Source organism: Populus alba, chromosome 4 (assembly GCF_005239225.2).
Source record: "Populus alba chromosome 4, ASM523922v2, whole genome shotgun sequence".
NCBI classification, from domain to species: Eukaryota; Viridiplantae; Streptophyta; class Magnoliopsida; order Malpighiales; family Salicaceae; genus Populus; species Populus alba.
In genome coordinates, this window is record NC_133287.1 from 9029184 (window position 1) to 9049495 (window position 20312).

At 29.1% G+C, this 20312-nt stretch overlaps 1 long non-coding RNA gene across 1 annotated transcript; it reads right to left on the minus strand.

Moving 5' to 3' along the window:
- Positions 1 to 16120: 16120 nt before the first annotated feature.
- LOC140955551 (uncharacterized) lies at positions 16121 to 18276 on the minus strand. Its single transcript, XR_012169771.1, has 3 exons — positions 17998 to 18276; positions 17000 to 17081; positions 16121 to 16411 (listed from the first exon to the last, which is right to left on the minus strand). It is a non-coding gene; the product is annotated as an uncharacterized lncRNA (long non-coding RNA).
- Positions 18277 to 20312: the final 2036 nt, after the last annotated feature.

A 20312-nucleotide genomic window follows, 5' to 3' on the forward strand; every position in this document is an offset into this window, starting at 1 on the left:
TCTTCCATGTCAAAGTTCTCGCCCTTCTTCTTCTTCTTCTTCTTCTATTGTTGTTGTTGTTGTTGTTTATAATTTATACAATTAACCTCCCTGTAATTCGACCTCGGTCTTACCTGGTTATTTATTACTTTGACACTCTTACACTTGGGAGAAGACATCAATATTTTGGTCATGTCAAAAACTATCTAAAAACACTCTATTAAAAGAATATTAATTTGAAGATAAAAAAAAATTAAAAATTTTCAAAAATGTTGTTGAATTATAATGCCAGAAAAGTCTTTTAATGTTCTACTATATCATTAACATACACTATGTTGCAGGTCAAATTAATTTTTTCTTGAACATAAAAAAATATTTAAAAGTTGTTTTTCTCTTTTCTAGTGGAAAAAAAACAAATCGCGTGGGAGTCGACTCGGTTGACTTTACTGGTAAAGAAAACTCAGATGGCCGTAAAAACATAGTTTAATATTCCACAATGATAATTTTTTTAATATTAAGATAACAACATATTGAATTGACTAGGGTTAACACATGTTAAAATGCCAAATCTGCGATCCGGATTATGAAACTATGATAATCCTATAGAAAGCAAATCAAAACAAATTATGAAGTCAATATTGAAGGATAAAATTGAAAAGATATAAATTAAAAAAAAACTAAAAAATGACCCGAGTTAACATGTCAAACTCGTAATCCAGGTCATAAAACCAAGATAATCTCATAAAAAACAAATCAAAACGAATAATAAAGTTCAAATCCTAATTAGTCCAATGTTAAAGAATAAGATTAAAAAACAATTAAAAAAAACATAATTTAATCCATCAAACTCATGACCTAAGTAATGAGATCAAGATAACTTTATAAAAAGAAAATAAAAAAAAAATGAATTGATTTAACCCTAATTAACCTGTTAAATTAACACGACTCTAGTCGTAAGATTAAGATAACCCTATAAAGAACAAATTAAAAAAATATTATGATGCTTGATTTTCGATTGACATTGTTGGAATCAATATTGAGCGATAAAATTTATAAAAAATAAAATTAAACAGATTACATAAAAATAAGTCAAGTCAACCCGGATTAATCCGTTAAGCACTATTCCTGATTCATGAGACCAAGACAACCTAATGTAAAGCAAACCGAAACAAAATCATGAAACTTAATTCTCAATCAAACACAATATTAATTTATGAAACTGGAAAAATAAAAGTCAGTTAAAAAAGAGAAAAAATGAGTTAACTAAATTAACTTGTCAAACTTGGGACATGGGTCATGAAACGGGGACAACCCAATGAAAAGCAAATTCAATGTTGAAAAACTCGTGACCCAAGTTATGAGACTGAAATAACCTCTTAGAAATAAAACAACTCAATTTAACTGGGGTTAAAATATCAAAAACCGCGAACTTAATCAGGATACCAAGATATCCCCATATCAAGTAAATCAAAATAGATTGTGAAGCTCAATTCTCAATTGACACAATATTGAATGATAAAATTGAAAAAAAAGATTCAATTAAAAAAAAAGAATAAAAAAAACAACTCGAGTCAACCTGAGTTAACTCGTTAAGCACTATTCCTAAGCTAAAATAACCTAATGGAAAGCAAACAAAATAAATCATGAAGCTTAATTACCAATCAATCCAATACTAAAAAATAAAATTAAGGGGAAAGTTAATTAAGAAAAAGAAAAACAATGAGTTAACCAGGTTAACCTATGATTCGTATCATGATTGTGAGATAACCTAATAAAACATAAAATTAATATTAAATGATAAAATTATACACTTTACATCTTATATCAAACCAAAAATTCAAACAAAATGCATTGTTGAGAATGTAAATTGTTATTGAACAAATAAAGTACATGATATTTATAAAAATATGGAGGGAAAGTGAAATTTAGATCAAACTATATGAGGGATTTTGTAATTATCCTTTTTTATTATTACTAGATCCTTGGTAAATGCTACTCTACAGGTAAGATCAATTTTTTAAAAAAAAACATGCAAAAGAAACATTCAATATTGCTAATATTTTTCTAATAAAAAAAAACTCTTAAACTCTGTACAGAGGTTGATATGATGTGACTTGACCAACTTAATAGATTTAGGTTGATCTGATATGACTTGACCGACTTGATAGATTAAAAAAGAACCTAAACGACCAGTAAAAACATAACTTGACTCATAAAGATTTAAAAAAAAATCTTTTTCCTTTATTGGACTATTGCCTAGAATAAGATCTTCACTATAGAGCTTGAAAAATCACGAGGCCTTCAAAATTCATTTTCTCACTTACTTTCACCTAAAATAACCACAAAACCTCCACAAATTATACCCTAAAATCATTGAAAAAACAAAAATTAATCAAATAAAAAAATCTAAATGAATACCAAAATATCTTTTCAGGCATATTCATAGAAAAAAAACTATTATCATTAAATTGTTTCTTGTCAGATGAAATATTTTGATATCTAAATCAACTATTTTTATTGTTAGAATATGGTCACCCGAAAATTTTTCTCTTCTTTATTGTTTTTCGGTAACTTTTATTTTTCCTCTCTCAAATCCATGGACTAAAACATAAAAATAAAATAAACTTTTAAATCCAAATGAAAATTCTAAAAATTTTAAGATTGATCATGCATTTTCTCTATATTTTACATTATGGTCTTCTCAATTTTAATTATTTTTTTATTATAATTTAAAATTTTATCTTATAAAATTAGACCATTTAAAAAAATTAAATAAAAAATAAAAAAGTGTTTGAGGATGAAGCCTTTGTTTACTGCAATCGCCATGTCATGTCAGATGTGAGATGTGGCCGTGGACTGGACATATATGAGTTACTAAGCTGGGCTTCGCAGAATTACAAGAAGAAATGTTGGGTTCTACTCAGGAATACTCTCTTCTGCATTGGATTCAAATTTTTGTCCCGGCCCAAATTAAGGAACAATAAAATATATTTTTCTTATTTATGGCCGGCCTATTTGCCTATTTGGACATAAAGATGACGTCTCAACTAAAAACAAATATATATATTTCCCGTATTTCAAGAATATCCATCACTTTATATTCAATATGTACTGCTCATAGTATAAAAAATATTTTAATTAATTTTCAAAAATAAAAATTAAATATAAAAATTAAAAAATAAAAATAATAAAAATTTTAATATATAATTATTAATCAATATACATATTGAATAATAGGTTTTTTGATATATTATATTTTTCATGAATGAATGAATTAGTTTACATACTAAGGTTATATTTATTTATGAGGTGTAAAATATTATATTTTTATAAACTAAATATAATTAATATCAAGTGTGGGTTTGAGATTGTGGTGCATAGTGGTTTTCAAAATAGCTTTTTACTTGAAAATATATCAAAATATTTTTTTATTTATTTATTTTATATTTTTAATATTAGCACATTAAAAATATTAAAAAATACTAAAATTATATTTGTTTACGAGACGACTCACCTTGTAAACAAACCTATTATGATATAGAACCACACTTTAGAGAGAAACCACAATTTTTATAAGCTCGTTTGAAAGTGTAATAATGATTATTTTTTAAAGTATTTTTATTTTTTAAAATTATTTTTAATATTAACACATTAAAACAATATATATTAACTTTAAGCAAGAAAATGAATAATTTTTTAAAAAATACTGTTTTAACACAAAGGCATGACACCATGATAAATTAGCAATTGATTGAGACTCCCACAAGGAATAGAGGGTGGGTGTCCAGTTATTAGGCATTCGGGCAATGTCAATATCCTGAGAAAGATGAGAATAAGAAAAAAAACAAGAAGCAATCTTTGATATGTAAATATCCAATTAAATTCATATAACTATTTTCACTTACTTTTGCAACCATTGTCAACAATGGATCGGTCTTGATTTATGGATTCGAGGCCGAATTAGCTAATTCATTGAATCACTACCATGCCGGCAACAATTTAGGTATTCATTTTAGAACTATATATAAATGCAATGAATATCTTATATTAAATTTAAAAAATGCTAACTTATTGTATTATTTGTCGCAAATAAAATTTAAGTATAGGTTTATTGTAAATAAATTGTATAAAAAATTAAAAGCAAAAAGTAATAAAACCTTCGTTAGTGTTTGGATAGAAGATAGCTTGTGTTTTTTTAAGTAAAAAACATGTCTTTTTAGCTTTTGAATGTGTAGTTTCTATTTAAAAAGTACTTAAAAAGTACTGCAGCTTAAAAAAAACCCACCACATCTTCAAGTCAAACATATTGAATCCATGTTATTAAAATTAACATTGTGACTTATTGACTTGATTTCTAATCTAAACCAGGTGTTTATTTTTTTTTAAATAGATTTAACGACCTTGTTAAAATTCTATTAATTTTTTTTAAATAAAATGGCATAGTAAATTTTTTTAAATTAAAATAATATTATTTTAAAAATAATTTTTATTAACCAAAGTTAACTTATGAATCATCCAGGTCTTTAAAAGTCCTCGCCAATTTAACTGTCCATTATGGTTTTCTTGGGTAACGTTTCTTACCCTGACTTTTACTAAACCAAAATGGTTAATAATTACATGGTTCATCAGTACTGGATTCTGTCAATTAGTTGGGTTTGGTTTGGAAATCATTACATTGTGATAATAATTATGTTTTTAAAATAATTTTTATTATAAATATATTTAAATAATATATTTTTATTTTTTTAAAAATGATTTTAAAACTAAAAAATTTTAAAATTTTTTTCAAATCACAATTTTATCGAAATGCAGGATTAAAAGGATTTTTAAGAGTATGGTTACAGTTGTTTTTCAAAGTGTTTTTTACTCGGAAAAAATATTAAAATAATATTTTTATTATTTTTAAAAATTTATTTTTGATATCAATACATTAAAATAATCTAAAAACATAAAAAAATATTAATTTAAATTAAAAAAAAAATTTATTTTATTAAAAAATTACTTTTAAAATGCAAAAACAATTCAGTTTTATATTGGTTTGGTAATAGTATTTGCAGTAATTTTTTTTTTTTTTTAGGTAATCTCAGAACTGTTTACAACTACTGCTGTGCCTTGGGCTTTTGTAGAAATGTTGGCAGTAGGAATAACTGAGAACTCAGAACGATGTAATTAGTCGTTGGAAAGTTCTTGTACGAATGACATACACTTCAAACCTTGTTAACCTATAGTTCCCTTCTGTCCTAACAACTTAGACTATAAGCATGTCACAACCATTGCATCTACCTTAATTATATATTCTCTGGAGACAAGTGCTCCCAAATTTCAAACCCTAGTTTCCAAACCCTAGCTCTTAGCTTCTCTAATAAGATAACAAATCCCCAATCAATCAGGACGTGTGATCAATAGATAGACATAAATGCAGTTATATTATTAAGTTACTTATTATTATTATTATTTTAATCATGGGCGCCATCGAAGTGTTTCTTGGTGGTAAAAAAATATTATTATTAATTATTGTGTATATAATTTTCTTGCTTAGTCCATCTGTGGGCACAACCTTTATGGTTCTAGAATCCTTCATCTTGGATCCTAATTTTACCTACTATTTATGTTACACATGTTCAAGCAAGCAACAGCAACAGTCAACAATCAACAAACTGCATTAACTGAGATACAGAGATTAATTAATGATTTATAATAATTCTGAAGAACTTTTAATACATAAAGAAGATTTTAAATTTGTATTGGTATGTCACTAGATCATTTCCTGCACTGCGCTAAAAGTAAGATTAAATTCTTTTAATATAAAAAAAATATTTATGTTTTTAATGTGTTTTTTAACAAAAATAAAAAATTAAACTATATGAGAATTAATTTTACATAACCTGCTTGACTTTATAAATTTAAAGACAACCCGAACGACCGATAAAAATATAATTTGACTTTAAAAAAATTAAGATGATATCTTTTTTTATATAAATATTGAAATGATACCATATTAAATATACTTTAATCAACTTGGTTTAACATATCAAATCCGTTATCCAGGTTAAGAGACCATGGTAATACTATAAAAAAAATAAAAAAAAAAATATTAAACCCAATCATTATTCAAACAAATATTATAAGATGAAATTTAAAATAAACTAAAAATAAGATAAAAAAATCCAATCAACCGGCCTAACTCACGACTCGGGTCATAACACTGTGATGATCACATAGAGACAAAATAAAAAAAACTTATAAATTCAAATTCTCAATCAACATAATTTTGACGGATTAAATTGAAATAAAATGAAAAAATGATACAAAAAAATAACCCGAGTCAACCCCGGTTAACTTACTAAAATCGGATTAGAGAATTGAGATAACCCCATAAAAAGCAATTCAAAAAACATTATAGAATTTGATTTTCAACAAACTCAATGTTGAATAATAAAATTGAAAAAAAAAAACTAATTAAAAAATGACCCGAGTCAACATAGCTAACCCGTAAAATTCATGATTCGGTCTATAAAACCGAGATAACTTTATATAAAGTAAATCAAAATAAACTAAGAAACTCTAATTCCTAGTAAACTCAATAATAAATGATAAAATAGAAAAAAATTAAAAAAAAATCCGAAAAAATTTAAAGATCAAAGTAAAAAAGAGCTTCACTTTTTATTATTCATTGCTACAATGATTTTTAAAAAGAATTTTTGATAATTTTATTGTAAATTATATTTTATATATTTTTAAATTATTTTGATATGTTGATGTAAAAAAATAATTTTTTAATATTTTTATATAAAAATATTTTAAAATATAACTGATATCAAAATTATAAACAGTAGTTACAGATATGTTTAGGTTCAATCTAGTGCTACAAGAGAAGCCAAACAATGACATATTTTGCTGATTAGGTGGGAGACATATACTATCACGAGAAAAATCGAAGACCTTTCCAAGTAACAGTTGATAATGAAGCAGGTGAATTATTCAGTGCTTTAGCTCAACACAAAATTGTCAAAGACTATGATTTATTGTAACATCCAGTTATTGTTTTTTGTGTGTATAAGTTAAATGGACGAATATTTTATACGGTAAAAATCGTAAATTTTTTCATGGTATATAAAAAATCTTTGGTGATCTTGATGCATGTCAATACCCAATCAACACTGTTGTTGGATTAAAATCCCATTCCCATTTATCAATTACAACGGTGTTCGGGAGTGTTATGATAGTTATTTTTTAAATATTTTTTATTTAAAAATTTATTAAAATAATATTTTTAATTTTTTAAAAAATATTTTTGATATCAACACACCAAAATAATTCAAAAATATAAAAAATTTAATTTTAAATAAATTTTTTAAATTTAAAGATAAAAATATGTTTAACAAAAACATTGTTATAAATAGGACAAACATATAATGATAAATACTCAAAGTGTAAAAAATAAAAAAAATAATATTTTTTCCAAAAAAGTACAAAGAAAAAAAAACTAAAAAATATGATAAAAAAAAATATTATAAATATGACAAGTATAAAATGATAACAATATCAATTATAAAAAGAGAAAAAAAATATAAAATTTACATCTGTTACAGTAAACAATTAGCAAAATTTATAATTATACTATATTTACAAGAAAATACCATTTCTTCTTAATATAATAATAATAATAATTTTTTTTCGTACATCTATAAAAGCCCGTGGAGTTAAAAGATAGTGATGTGAAAAAAAAAAAAAAAAAAAAAAACTTGCATGATAGGGTTGTGAGTTGAAAATTTTTCAAGGGGCATGCTCATTAGTCATGACTTATTGCATATAATAGTAGCAATTAATTATCTCTCCAAACGACGTACATCCAATCAGCTAGCCAGGCAGTAGGCACATCAGACGAATGCTAATGGCGATGACTTATTGCATATAGAATACTAGTAATTATCTCTTTGAACGACGTCCATCCTATCAGCTAGCTTGGCAGTAGGCACACCAGACAAATGCTATGGCGATGGCTTGTTGCGTATATAATATTTATTAATTATCTCTTTAAACCATGGACATCGATCCTTCAAGCTAGCCAGGCAGTAGGCACATCAGAAAAATACTATGTGCTGAAAAGACACGAAGGGGAGAGTTTATTAGGAGCAACCATATCATTAATTATATAGCTACGGAGAATTAATTAAATTTTTTAAAAATACTAATTTCCCGAGGGAAATTAATGTTCATCGTGAATCAAATTCACTATTTATATATATTTCAAAACATTAATTTAATAAATATAATTTTAATTTAAATATAAATATAAAGATAAACTAACTTGAAATTATGTAATTCAAATTTCAAATACAAGTAAAAAAAATAAAAGTTTAACTGATATAACATGATTGATTCGATGAGTTAAAAGATAACATGAATGACTCGTAAAAATATAGTTTGATAGAAAAAAATTCAAGATGACATATTGTTTTTTTAAAAAAAATATTAAGACGATAACATATTGGATTAATCCAAGTTAACATTCTAAATTTTTTACCCTAATCATGAGACCTTAATAACCCCAAAAACAAAATAAATTATGAAACTTAATTATTAATAAATCTATTGTTGAATGTTGAAATTAAAAAAAAAATTTAATATAAAAAAATAACATTTCAAAAAAAAATTATGATAATGTCATTGACAGTCCCTCAAGGTTTCCTAAATTCCAATTACCCTAATATTTCAACCTAAGATATATAACTATGTCAGGAGACTCTTTTTTTAATATTTTAATCTAATTTAACAATAAAATTAAAAGATGTGATTGATAATGTAAAACTAGATAATATTTTATAAAAAAATAAAGCAAAAAAATGGAACATTCTGGTTGGGATTTGGGCAGAATTTACAAAACAGGCCAAGATTCTAAGCGATATGAAATTTGTTTTATTTTTTAAATTGAAACAAGATCTACCAGCCTTTATTATAAATTGACAACCTTGTCTTAAAGGCAAAACCAACAAAACTCTAACCTGAGAGATTTTTTTTTAATCATTTTACATTGGTTTTATTATAAATTTTAAGTGCATCTCGGGGCATTGCTGTAAATTATATGTATTGAATAATTTTAAAAAACTTCTTGGAGCGTGCGTAGCACGCGTCAGTGTATGGAAGGCCCCCACACAATTTGGGTGGCATGTGAGGGGTCATTCGACCACCAAACATCACCTTTTAGTGCAAAGTTTGAAAGGTCTTTACGCCTTTGATGTAATGGAAGAGTGTGTGCCTATAACGGGAATTGGGTTTGGTGTTGAAAATCATTTTTCTCTCTCCCCACCCTTGAATTTACCCCTTCAAAAAATTAGATCAAACCCTACAATTTATTTTCCCTTCATATTTGGTCCATATCCTTTTAATTACTATTTTTTAATTTTCAATAAGCCATAAAATTACAAATATTTTTTAATTTCATCCCCTTTTAATTTTTAATCTTTCAGATTTGGTCCCCATTCTTTTGATTACTATTTTTATTTTTATTTTTAATAAGCTATAAAATTACAATTGTTTTTCAATTTCACCCTCCTTTCATTTTTCTTTATCTTTCAAATTTGGTTCCTATTTTTTTTATTGCTATTTATTTTGTTTGAGATCATTTTTAAGATTGTTTTTTTTTCTTACAATTTTATCATCCATAGGTTTTGTTTTCTTTCAAATTTGATTTTCATTCATTTTATTGCTATTTTTTTTATTTGGCAAGTTTTTTAAATTGATTTTTTTCACAATTTCATCATTCAAATTTAAATTGGTTGGGAATTAAAGTTTTTAATTAAATCCGGGATTTCACGGGTTATAAATTTTAGATATTAGACCGGCTTTAGAAGGTGTGCTCGGGCTGACTTAGGTTTTTTTTCTTTTTAAAATATTGTTTTACCCTTTTTTAAAGATTCGCTTTATTATTTTTTGTAGTTTTCATATTTTTCGCTTTAGAAGGTAAGCTCGGGCTGACTTAGGTGTGCTCGAGTGAGCTTGGATCAAAACCAATTATTCAAAATTTTAAAGACTTAATAAAATATTACAAAAATTCTCTTTCGTACCCAAATGACCTTCAATATTTAATTTTTTTGGTGCATTAAATTCATTCATTTAATAATAATAAAAATTGGACACAAAAAAAGGGTTTTTGTACCCCAACTTTTTGGATTATTGTCTCTATCAGATTTTAAATTGAAAATCGACATCGAACTATTTTTCCAGTCTCCTTTCAATTAAATTTTCGAATCTAAAAGATAATGGCGGTAGCAATCCCCATAACCAAGTAGACTAAGGTAGCGTTATTATTAATTTTATCTTGAGACAGTACTGGTCTGTGATAAGAAAAAGATATATCCAATCCTAGAATATTTTAAATTCAAATGTTATTATTAATCTTTGTAAGATGATAAATCTACATCTAAGAAGTCATATATTTACACGAATATATTAAATTGCGGCCTCAACTGAGCTTGCATTTATTGGTACGAGAAGCATAATATTTCTTGTGAAAGGATAACAAAGAACATAGAGATCACATGCGTGCATCACATAAGTTAAGGTTTTTTTGACTAGATGAAGATTATGTTTGCTATAATTAATCTATCGAAAAGATGACGGGAGACTCGTTACTTTTAAGCGAATAAATGGCGTGGTGAGTACCAACAAGAAATAATATAAGGTCAAATTATTTGCACACTCATTTTTGTAAAAAGAAATCAAAATGGGTGCTTGCTTTTTTGGTGTAAGATCACAAGTCCTAGCTCCTTGAGTAACATATACAGCTGCAAAAACCCGGAAAATGCAGTCAACAAAAGGAGAGTGAAGCTAAGCCGGCTCTTGATCTCATCACTCTGATTGTCTTATACAAGCTGTCCACATGCATTTGTGCTTCTTCCAAGCTTGATTAGTCTGAATTTATGCAATAATATCCCATAATCAATCATGGCAGCTTCAATCCAAAAAAAGAAGAAAGAAAGAAATCATGGTAGTTAGTAAGATACGGGAGATCTTCTCCAAATAAACAAAGCTTAGATCTCAACGTCAATCAAGCAAACATCCAGAATTTAAGGCTTGCATAATTTATCATGGTGGTCCCTTAATCATTCACACTCGAGCAATCATACATGGGAACCTGTCTTCCTGTTTGACAATCAAACCCTCCATTCTAAGACAAAGTCTTCCTCTCCAACAAATCATGTTAGGTTTCATTTTTCTAATCTAACCCCTTTACATCATGTGAAGTGTTTGAACTTTCGATGATTCAAAACTACTTTAAGTATACATCCATTCTGTTCTGTATGATTAGCAAAATACACATGAGCAACGTGGTTTTCTTGGTATTTACACATGCTTTTTTCCATACATTAAGAGGTGGTGTTGGATTTGTATGTATCCAGTCTAGCATGGTTGATTAAATTAATACCCTAATGATCATTTTTTATATATTGGGATCAGGTACATGGTCGTTTGTCGATCAAACGACTGATGCTGCACTTCAGGGCAAGCTATATTAATAATCTATTTAGGGTTAGGTCCTAGTTTTCTTCTTGCTCTGGGGATTTTCTTGAATAGCTAGCTCTTGCTTTCTCCTCCTCTTGTCCTACCGATTTTCGCAACCAACTAGATCTCCCTTTCTTTTCATGTCTCAACTTCTCGATCAAATTCTTTTTCTACAGATTACATGATGAAAGTGGTCCTATATACACTGTTTTTTAGCTTTTTATTTATCCTTTATAAGTAGTACTAACTCACATGTGTACGCACCCCACCTAGGATCACTGGTTTCCATCCTTCAAATTCTTCTGTCGGCAGCCCCCCTCTTTTTCTCTCATGGATTTTGGTTGTCATGCAAAATCTAATACTATCTCCAGCAACAACACAACCCTAAAACTCTTTGGCTTCGACATTTCGGAGAACAATAACCCTACAGTGCCCTTAGATTCAAGTAAATCTCCATCTGGGTCACTGGAATCAGAGACTAATTTCCAATCTTCCGAAGGTAGAAAATATGAGTGTCAATACTGTTGTCGTGAGTTTGCAAACTCTCAAGCCTTGGGCGGTCACCAGAATGCTCACAAGAAAGAGAGACGGCTTTTGAAACGTGCTCAAATGCAAGCCACCCGCAGCTTGGCTGCAGCTTCATATGTTACCATACCAAATTCTATGTTCTCAACGTTTTCACCACCGCCACCTCACCTCCTTGATCCAGCGGTGGTTCCGATGGCGGCGGCGATGCAAGAACATGCCCATTCCTCTCCCTGGTTTTACACGTCCTATTCGGGACGCATGCCGCGTGGCGGCCCGTATCTTAATGGGCCTGCTTCTTTTCACGGAAGGTGTCTGGACGGAAAGAGTTTGGTTGGCAGTGAGGTTGGGCTTCATTCAAAAGTTTTTCCGATGAGTGGATTCACTAGAGAAGACGTTGACCATCGTAAGGGATTAGGTTTGGATTTGCATCTATAGTAGTAGTCGTGGACAAGACACGCATCTAGTTTGAGCCTCTCTTGTAATGAATTTGTGTTGTGTTATCCTAAAAAACATGGGGAAAAAAAAAAGCCTTGTACATTTTCCAACTTTCAGAATTGCTACAGTTCTTCACATTTCTTCTGGCAGTGTGTGCGAATTTAACACTTTCATATATATATATATATATTGGTAGCCATTATTAATCATGAATGGTATTTGGCATTTGGGATTGATACAGTCTCAGGATTAATTTGCCGAAACAAAAAACTATTATATATAACAATGCATATGTGTAGACAAGTCTCAAATTTTGGAGAAATTGTTAGTTTTCCCCTTCTCTTTTACTCAGCAAGCAACCTCCTAGGGGGGCTATGGCTCATGGGATGATGGTTGCGCAGAAGCAATTTTCTGAAACGGTGACTAACAAGGAATGGATCAGATCTACTACGTACGATTGGAGGGCAGGAGGGGATGGGGGTGGTTCAGGCATGATAAATAAGGTAGGATCCTTGAAACTTGATGTATAATTCTAGGATTTTTTTATTTTTTTTTAAGAAAATAGTTTGAAATTATCTTTTTAATTTTTCTATATTTTGTTTTATAAAAAAATTGGTTGACATAAAATATTTTATTATTACCTTTAAATTTAATTTATCTATTAAAAATATTTTTAATTCTTTAAAAAGCTATAAAAACTTTTATCCACTCACAGTATCATCCAATTATTTTAACCCCATTTTTATTACTCTCATTTTCCACTCCATCTTCATCACTATTTTTGTGACAATTTTTATATTATTATTACTCTATCACCATTACAGCTATCTCTTATATCACTACCATTATTATTATCATTATAACCATTTTTAACACCATCACCACCATTTTATAATTAGAAACACCTCACCATCATAACTCTCACCTTTATCATCATTATTTTCTTCACCAATACCAACCCTCACCACAATACATTACCATTATTTTACTATTATTTATTTATATATTCCAAACGTTCCCTTAGTTTTATGGACATGTCTAGATTAGGCTCGAGGACCGTGGACCGGTTAGGAATTGTGCTACGTAATGGAATCACTTTTTATTTTTCATAAAAATACTGTGAAAATTTATAATACAAAAAAAAATATTTTTAAAATATTAATAATAATATTTATAACACAAATAATAATATTTTTAATATTCATACTATTAATTATAATAAAAATAATAATATGTATAACACAAATAATTCTGTTTTTGGTATGAATATTTAGAATTATAATAAAAATAATAATATTTATTACATAAATAATTATATTAAGAATTCCAAGGATGATTATAACATAAATAATAATATTTTTTATATCAATACTTTGAGTTATAATAAAAATAATAATATTTATAACACAAATAATAATATTTTTGATATGAACATTTTGAATTATAAGAGAAATAATAATATTTATAACACACATTATTATATTAAAAAAACCAAAGAATATTTATAACACAAATTATTTGGGTCGTGGCAAGAACCAAGTGAATTGGGTCTTATGCAAGACCCATTACTATTGGGTCTTGCATTGGACCCATTGCCATTTGGTCCTGTGCTGGACCAATTGCATTGGGTTTAGCGCATGACCCATTCCCATTGTGTTATAGCATAGGACCCAGGTGAATTGGATCTTGATTCAGGTGCACAGGCAGGGCAGGCCAAACGTCAGGACTGGTCACGTGGCGCGCAGGTTTGGCTGTGAGCCCTTGGTACACCAGCCCCAGCCCCTATGTGGTGCTCGGGTCTAACCCAGTGCAAGGGCAAGCAACCTAGGCGCCATATGTCCCTATATTAGGATGCAGGCTGGCTTCCACCCAAGGCAAGGGCAAGACAGCCTCAGCATCATGTGGCGCTCTAGTTTGACCCAGTGCAAGAGCAGGCGGCCTAGGCACCAGGTGTCTTCATGTGGGGCATGAAATTGGCTCACGTCCAGGGCAAGGCAAGCCAACATCACGTGGCGCATAGGTCTGACCTAGTGCAAGAGCAGACAATCCAAGTGCCATAAATATTATTATTTTTTATTATAATTTAAGATATTAATATTAAAAATACTATTATTTGTGTTATAAATATTAATATTTATACTATAGTTCAAAGCATAAATATAAAAAAAAATATTATTTATGGTATAAATATTATTATTTGCGGTACACATATTTTAAATTTTATTATAATTGAAAGTATTAATATTTATTTTTATTGTAGTTCAAAGTATTAATATAAAAAATATTATTATTTTTGGTACAAAGATTATTATTTTTATAATCATTGAAAGTATTAATACTAAAAATAGTGTTATTTGCGGTATAAATATAATTATTTGCGGTATAAATATTTTTTTTTATTGTTATAATTGAAAGTATTAATATTAAAAATAATATTATTTGTGCTTTGAATATTATGATTTTTATCATAATTCAAAGTATTAATATCAACAATACTATTATTTGGGGTATAAATATTATCATTTTTATTACAATTGAACAAATAATATTTAGAACACAAATTATAATATGTTTGATATTAATAATTTCATCTATAATAAAAATAATAATATTTATAAGGGAAATAATTATATTTAGAAACATAAGACTCTATAGCCCCAAGTCCTGATGCAGGATCCATTAGCCCTAGGAGCAGGGCAAGCCAGCCTTAACACCATATGACGCGCGGGTCTGACCTATCATAAGGGTAGCCAACCCAAGCGCTAGGTGTCCCCATGTTAGGGCACGGGACTGGCTTCCACCCAGGGCAAAGGAAGTCAATCCTAACGCCACGTGGAGCTCCGGTCTGACCCAGCGCAAGGGCAGATAGCCCAAGCGCCAGGTGTCCTCACAAGGAGGCGCGGGCCTGGCTCCCACCTAGGGCAAGGGCAAGGACAAGCCAACCCCAGCGCCACGTGGCGCTCGAGTCTAAAATAGTGCAAGGGTATGAAGCCCAAACGCCATAAATATTATTATTTTTATTATAATTTAAGGTATTAATATTAAAAATACTATTATTTATTTTTTAAAATATTAATATTTCTATTTTAGTTCAAAGCATTAACATAAAAAATATTATTGTTTGTGGTATAATATTATTATTTGCGGTACAAATATTTTTATTTTTATTATAATTAAAAGTATTAATATTTATTTTTATTGTAGTTCAAAGTATTAATATCAAAAATATTATTATTTGTGGTACAAAGAATATTACTTTTATTATCATTGAAAGTATTGATAATAAAAATAGTATTATTTGTGGTATAAATATTATTATTTGCGGCATAAATATTTTTTTTTATTGTTATAATTGAAAAATATTAATATAAAAAATAGTATTATTTCTATTCTGAATATTATGATTTTTATTATAATTCAAAGTATTAATATCAACAATGCTATTATTTGGGGTATAAATATTATCATTTTTACTATAATTAATATGAAATAATATTTAGAACATAAATAATAATATGTTTGATATTAATACTTCCAACTATAATAAAAAATAATAATATTTATAAGGGAAATAATTATATTTAAAAACCCTAAACCTAATAGCCCTAGGTCCTAACAAAGAAGCCATGAAAATTGGGTTATGATGCAGGAGCAATTAACCCTAGGCATATTGTCACGACCCGAATCCCGGATCCATGACCGGCACATAGGCAAGGTTCCCCTCCAAGGTTCCAAACCTATGCGAACCCAAACTTACATACAATCTTTTGAACAACTCAATCAGAGTTTAACACAACATTAACAACAAATTAACTTCATAACATAATTTGATTGTCTTAATACAAGAGTTAATATAATTTCATAGTTTTGGAGCACTAACTTGACATAAAAAGAAAGATACAAATTACAATCAAAAGCAGGTTCGGAAGGTTCAACAAAAGTAACCCGCTATCAAGCTATAAGCCTGAAAAGAATAAATAATGAGAGGGTGAGTTCAACAACTCAGTGAGTAGATAACGTTCAATATACACACGAGGTAATATAGCAATGAGAAATATATATACAAGTATGGCTTTAGTTCTTATACGAAGGTTTATCAAATAGGCCATAACAAGAATATCATATGGTAGAACTCATCAGAAAATCAAAATGCAATGAGCATGAGGCTCCGTACTGTTGGATGATTAGTCCACACAGGTTGGTGTCTCCCCCGACCAACTAGGGTTCAGATATGATGTGCACAAAGACTAACACTACCCTGTTAGCATGGGTATTCTGACTGACATACCATAGGTTCATAATCATAATCAAACAAACATATTCATATCTCAAAGCTCAACTCATGACATCAATCAAATGAGGAGCTATCAATTCAGAATTCACTTCAAAATACATACTGGTTCATATCAAGAATTCAGATTCAATAATTGATCATGCTTTATCATAACAAGGATAATAATCAATATATATTATCAGGAAGCATGATCCAATTCATATTAACAAATCAAATATTTATACTATTTCTCATGCATATGGAAAATTATCCACTCACCTGACTCAAAAGCAAATAGATGCCAAAAGCAGACACTAAAGAAAATCATACTGACGTCCCGTCGGTAGAATATCAGGATTATCTTAATACAAAGGAGACATATTCAAGAATGACTCGAAAGAACATATAACCTATTTAATACACTTAACTAAGTGTGTATTCCGTAATCCTATATGTTTTTGAACTAACTAGTCAATTTTCTTAAAAACCCAAAATCTAACGGTTTTTCCGAAATCTAATCCATAATAAAAACAACTAATAAAATTGGTAATAATTCACTAAATAACCCTTAATTATTCATAAAAATAATCTGAAAAAGCTAGGATTACAGCTAGGGACTAATCTGAAATTTTTCCATATTTTTAGGGCCAAATTGTAACTTTTGTCAAATGGAGGACCAAACTGAAATTTGTCATAAATCCATGAATATACTGAAATTATGACCTCAATTAATCCTCAATTATGTCCAGGATGTATCATTATGCTTCAGGGACCATTCTGGAATTTTACTAAATTTTTAGGGTCAAATCGTACTTTTTGTCAAATTGGAGGACTAAATTGAAAGTGTTAAATTATCTTATCTATACAGTAATTCTGTCCATAATTCATATGTTATTCTGTTCAGAATCTCGGAATATGCTCCAGGGACCAATTTGTAATTTTCCAAAGTTCGGGGACTAAACTGTAATTTTCGGAAATTAAGGGACCAAATTGAATTTTCGTCATCTTCAACCTCAAACCCAGAATTTCAACAGATCAACTACTGTTATCCCCTGATTTCTAACACAAATTCACCATTTACACAATTCATAACTCAAAATTATCACAATCTTCCATAATCAACTAAATCATCAATTAAACACAACAATCAACCCTTAACCTTCAATTTAATTCATCAATTTAAACCAAAACACAAATTCTCAAAACCCTAACATTCATCAAAACTGAAATTAAAGCTTAATTAACATATTATACATATTAAACAACCTAAATCTTACATTTTCCACTTATTTCCTCCAAATCTCTTCCTTTTTCCCTTATTTTCCCTTCTTTTCTCTTCTTCTTCTTTCTCTCTTCTCTCTCACGGTTCTGCTCTCTAATTTCAGATCACTTTCCCTTTTTTTTTTTTTTACTTCCTATTTATATTTATCAACTATTGGTCAATTACCACACTACCCTTCAATCATTTATACCCTCTCTTTAAGCCTCCAAGGGCTTTGTTGTAATATCCTATCTTATAAATTTCAAAACATTACACATATGGCAAGCTAGCCCCAGCACCACATCGGGTTTGACCCAGCACATAGGCAGGGCAGCCCAAGCACCAGGCATCACCATGTGGCACGCGGGTTTGCCTAGCACAAAGACAAGCAGCCTAAGCGCCAGGTGTCTCCACGTGGTGGCGCAGGCTTGGCTCATGCCCAGGGCAAGGGCTAGCCAGCCTTAGTGCCACGTGGCGCTCAGGTTTGACCTAGCGCAAGGGCAGGTCAGCCTAAGCGTCATGTGTCCTCACGTGGGGGTGCGGGTCTGGCTCATGTCTAGGGCAACCCCGTCAAAATTTGAAGTGATCTTTTTCTCTCCAATCATCCTTTCAATGTCAAATGCATCCTAATAAGAAGACAACCTCACCCTTTCCTAGCTGCCCTTGCAACTCTTTATGGCAAGCGCTGGGCTGCTATTACACTGCTTTAATCCACTGTGCTTTGAGTCTAGGTAAACAGTAAGAGAGGCACTGTGAGATTTGGCATGCACTAAGACCTCATATTTCAGGATGGTAATGTGTAGTTCCTCCATTTTATATAGTTTTCAATTTGGTCCCTTGTACTACCTCCTAACCTTTAATTGCTGAGTGTTCAAGAATTCAAACCAATTAATCTTAGCTTAACATTTTTGAATAAGTAAATAATTATGGATTTTCACTCCTCCCTTAGAGTTACCGTCTTGTGAGAGCAATAGATAAGAGAATAATCGCAAAAATCAATGTGGGAATAGCATTCAAATTTGAGACTCTCTTGTTGAAAAAAGAAAATCAAGGATGAGAATATAAGAAAAGCTAGAATATAGTCGTGAAATCTGCTTGAAAATGGAGCGAATCAAGACTTCAGGATAATATATTATTGATGAATATTGTTAAGAAAAGTAATAAATGTAGGAGTTAGTTTAATTTCTTTTGTTTTCAAATTTCTAAAAATAGAAATAGAGAATTTGTTTCTGTTTGCTTTTTTTTTGCGAAAAATAAAAATTAACAAAAAACAATTATAATTTCTGAAACCTATTTTGTTTGGTTCTAAACAATTCAGATAATTCGGATTTTTATATTTTTTTTTACATAGAAAAGGAAATTGAAAAAAAAAGAGAGAGGAAATTATACCAACGATCCCATGAGTCCAAGGCTACTGGTTTTTACTTTCATTATAATTTAGATAATAGTATTTATATTTAATGCTTATGTTATTTATGTCTTCAAGTGATAATAAAATATATACGAAACAAATAAATAAAACACAAATTTTTAGTTATACATCCATATTTGCATAAACCATCACGTTTTTTTTTTTTAAATAAGAAACTAATATTTCGAAAAAGATCTTACTCATATATTGCATCCTTAACCAAAACCCAAGAAACCAACAGTGGCATCTCCCCTTTTTGTGGTAAAGGTATATTTGTAACTGTAAGAATGCAGTAATAACAATTTACGTTAAGAATGGAGTGGTTATGATAACATGGTTGTCTTTGGGGTGACATTGTGTTTTTGGTGAGTCCTGTCTTGTTTTTCAAACTATTTTTTATATAAAAAAATATTAAATTGTTGGTTTTTTTTTAATGTTTTTTAATAGTTTTAATATGTTAATATTTAAAATAAAAAATAATATAAAAAATATTATTTTAATATATTTTAAATTAAAAATATTTTTAAAAAATATTATACACTATGTTACTAAAATAATAAGTAGATGAATAAAAAACCTGGGCACAACAATCACTACCATCAATTCTTTCCATACCTTTCAACCAAGGTTGTCAATTCTGTTCCGTTCCGCCCGGAATGGCCGAAATATTCCATACCAATTCAAAAAAGGAACAAAACGGAATAAATTTCATCTCATTTTAAATCTTGGTTTGTTCCGGATTTTTTAGCTAAATTCCGCCCGAAACATTCCGGTTTCATTCCACATGTTCCATTCCGCTCTTGAAAAGCCATTGAATCAAATTGAACCTTGCTCAATTTCATTAATTAAACCATCCGATTATAAAAAGCTCATTTTCATTACTATTTTCAATAGCAATGATATTAATAATAATATTGAAA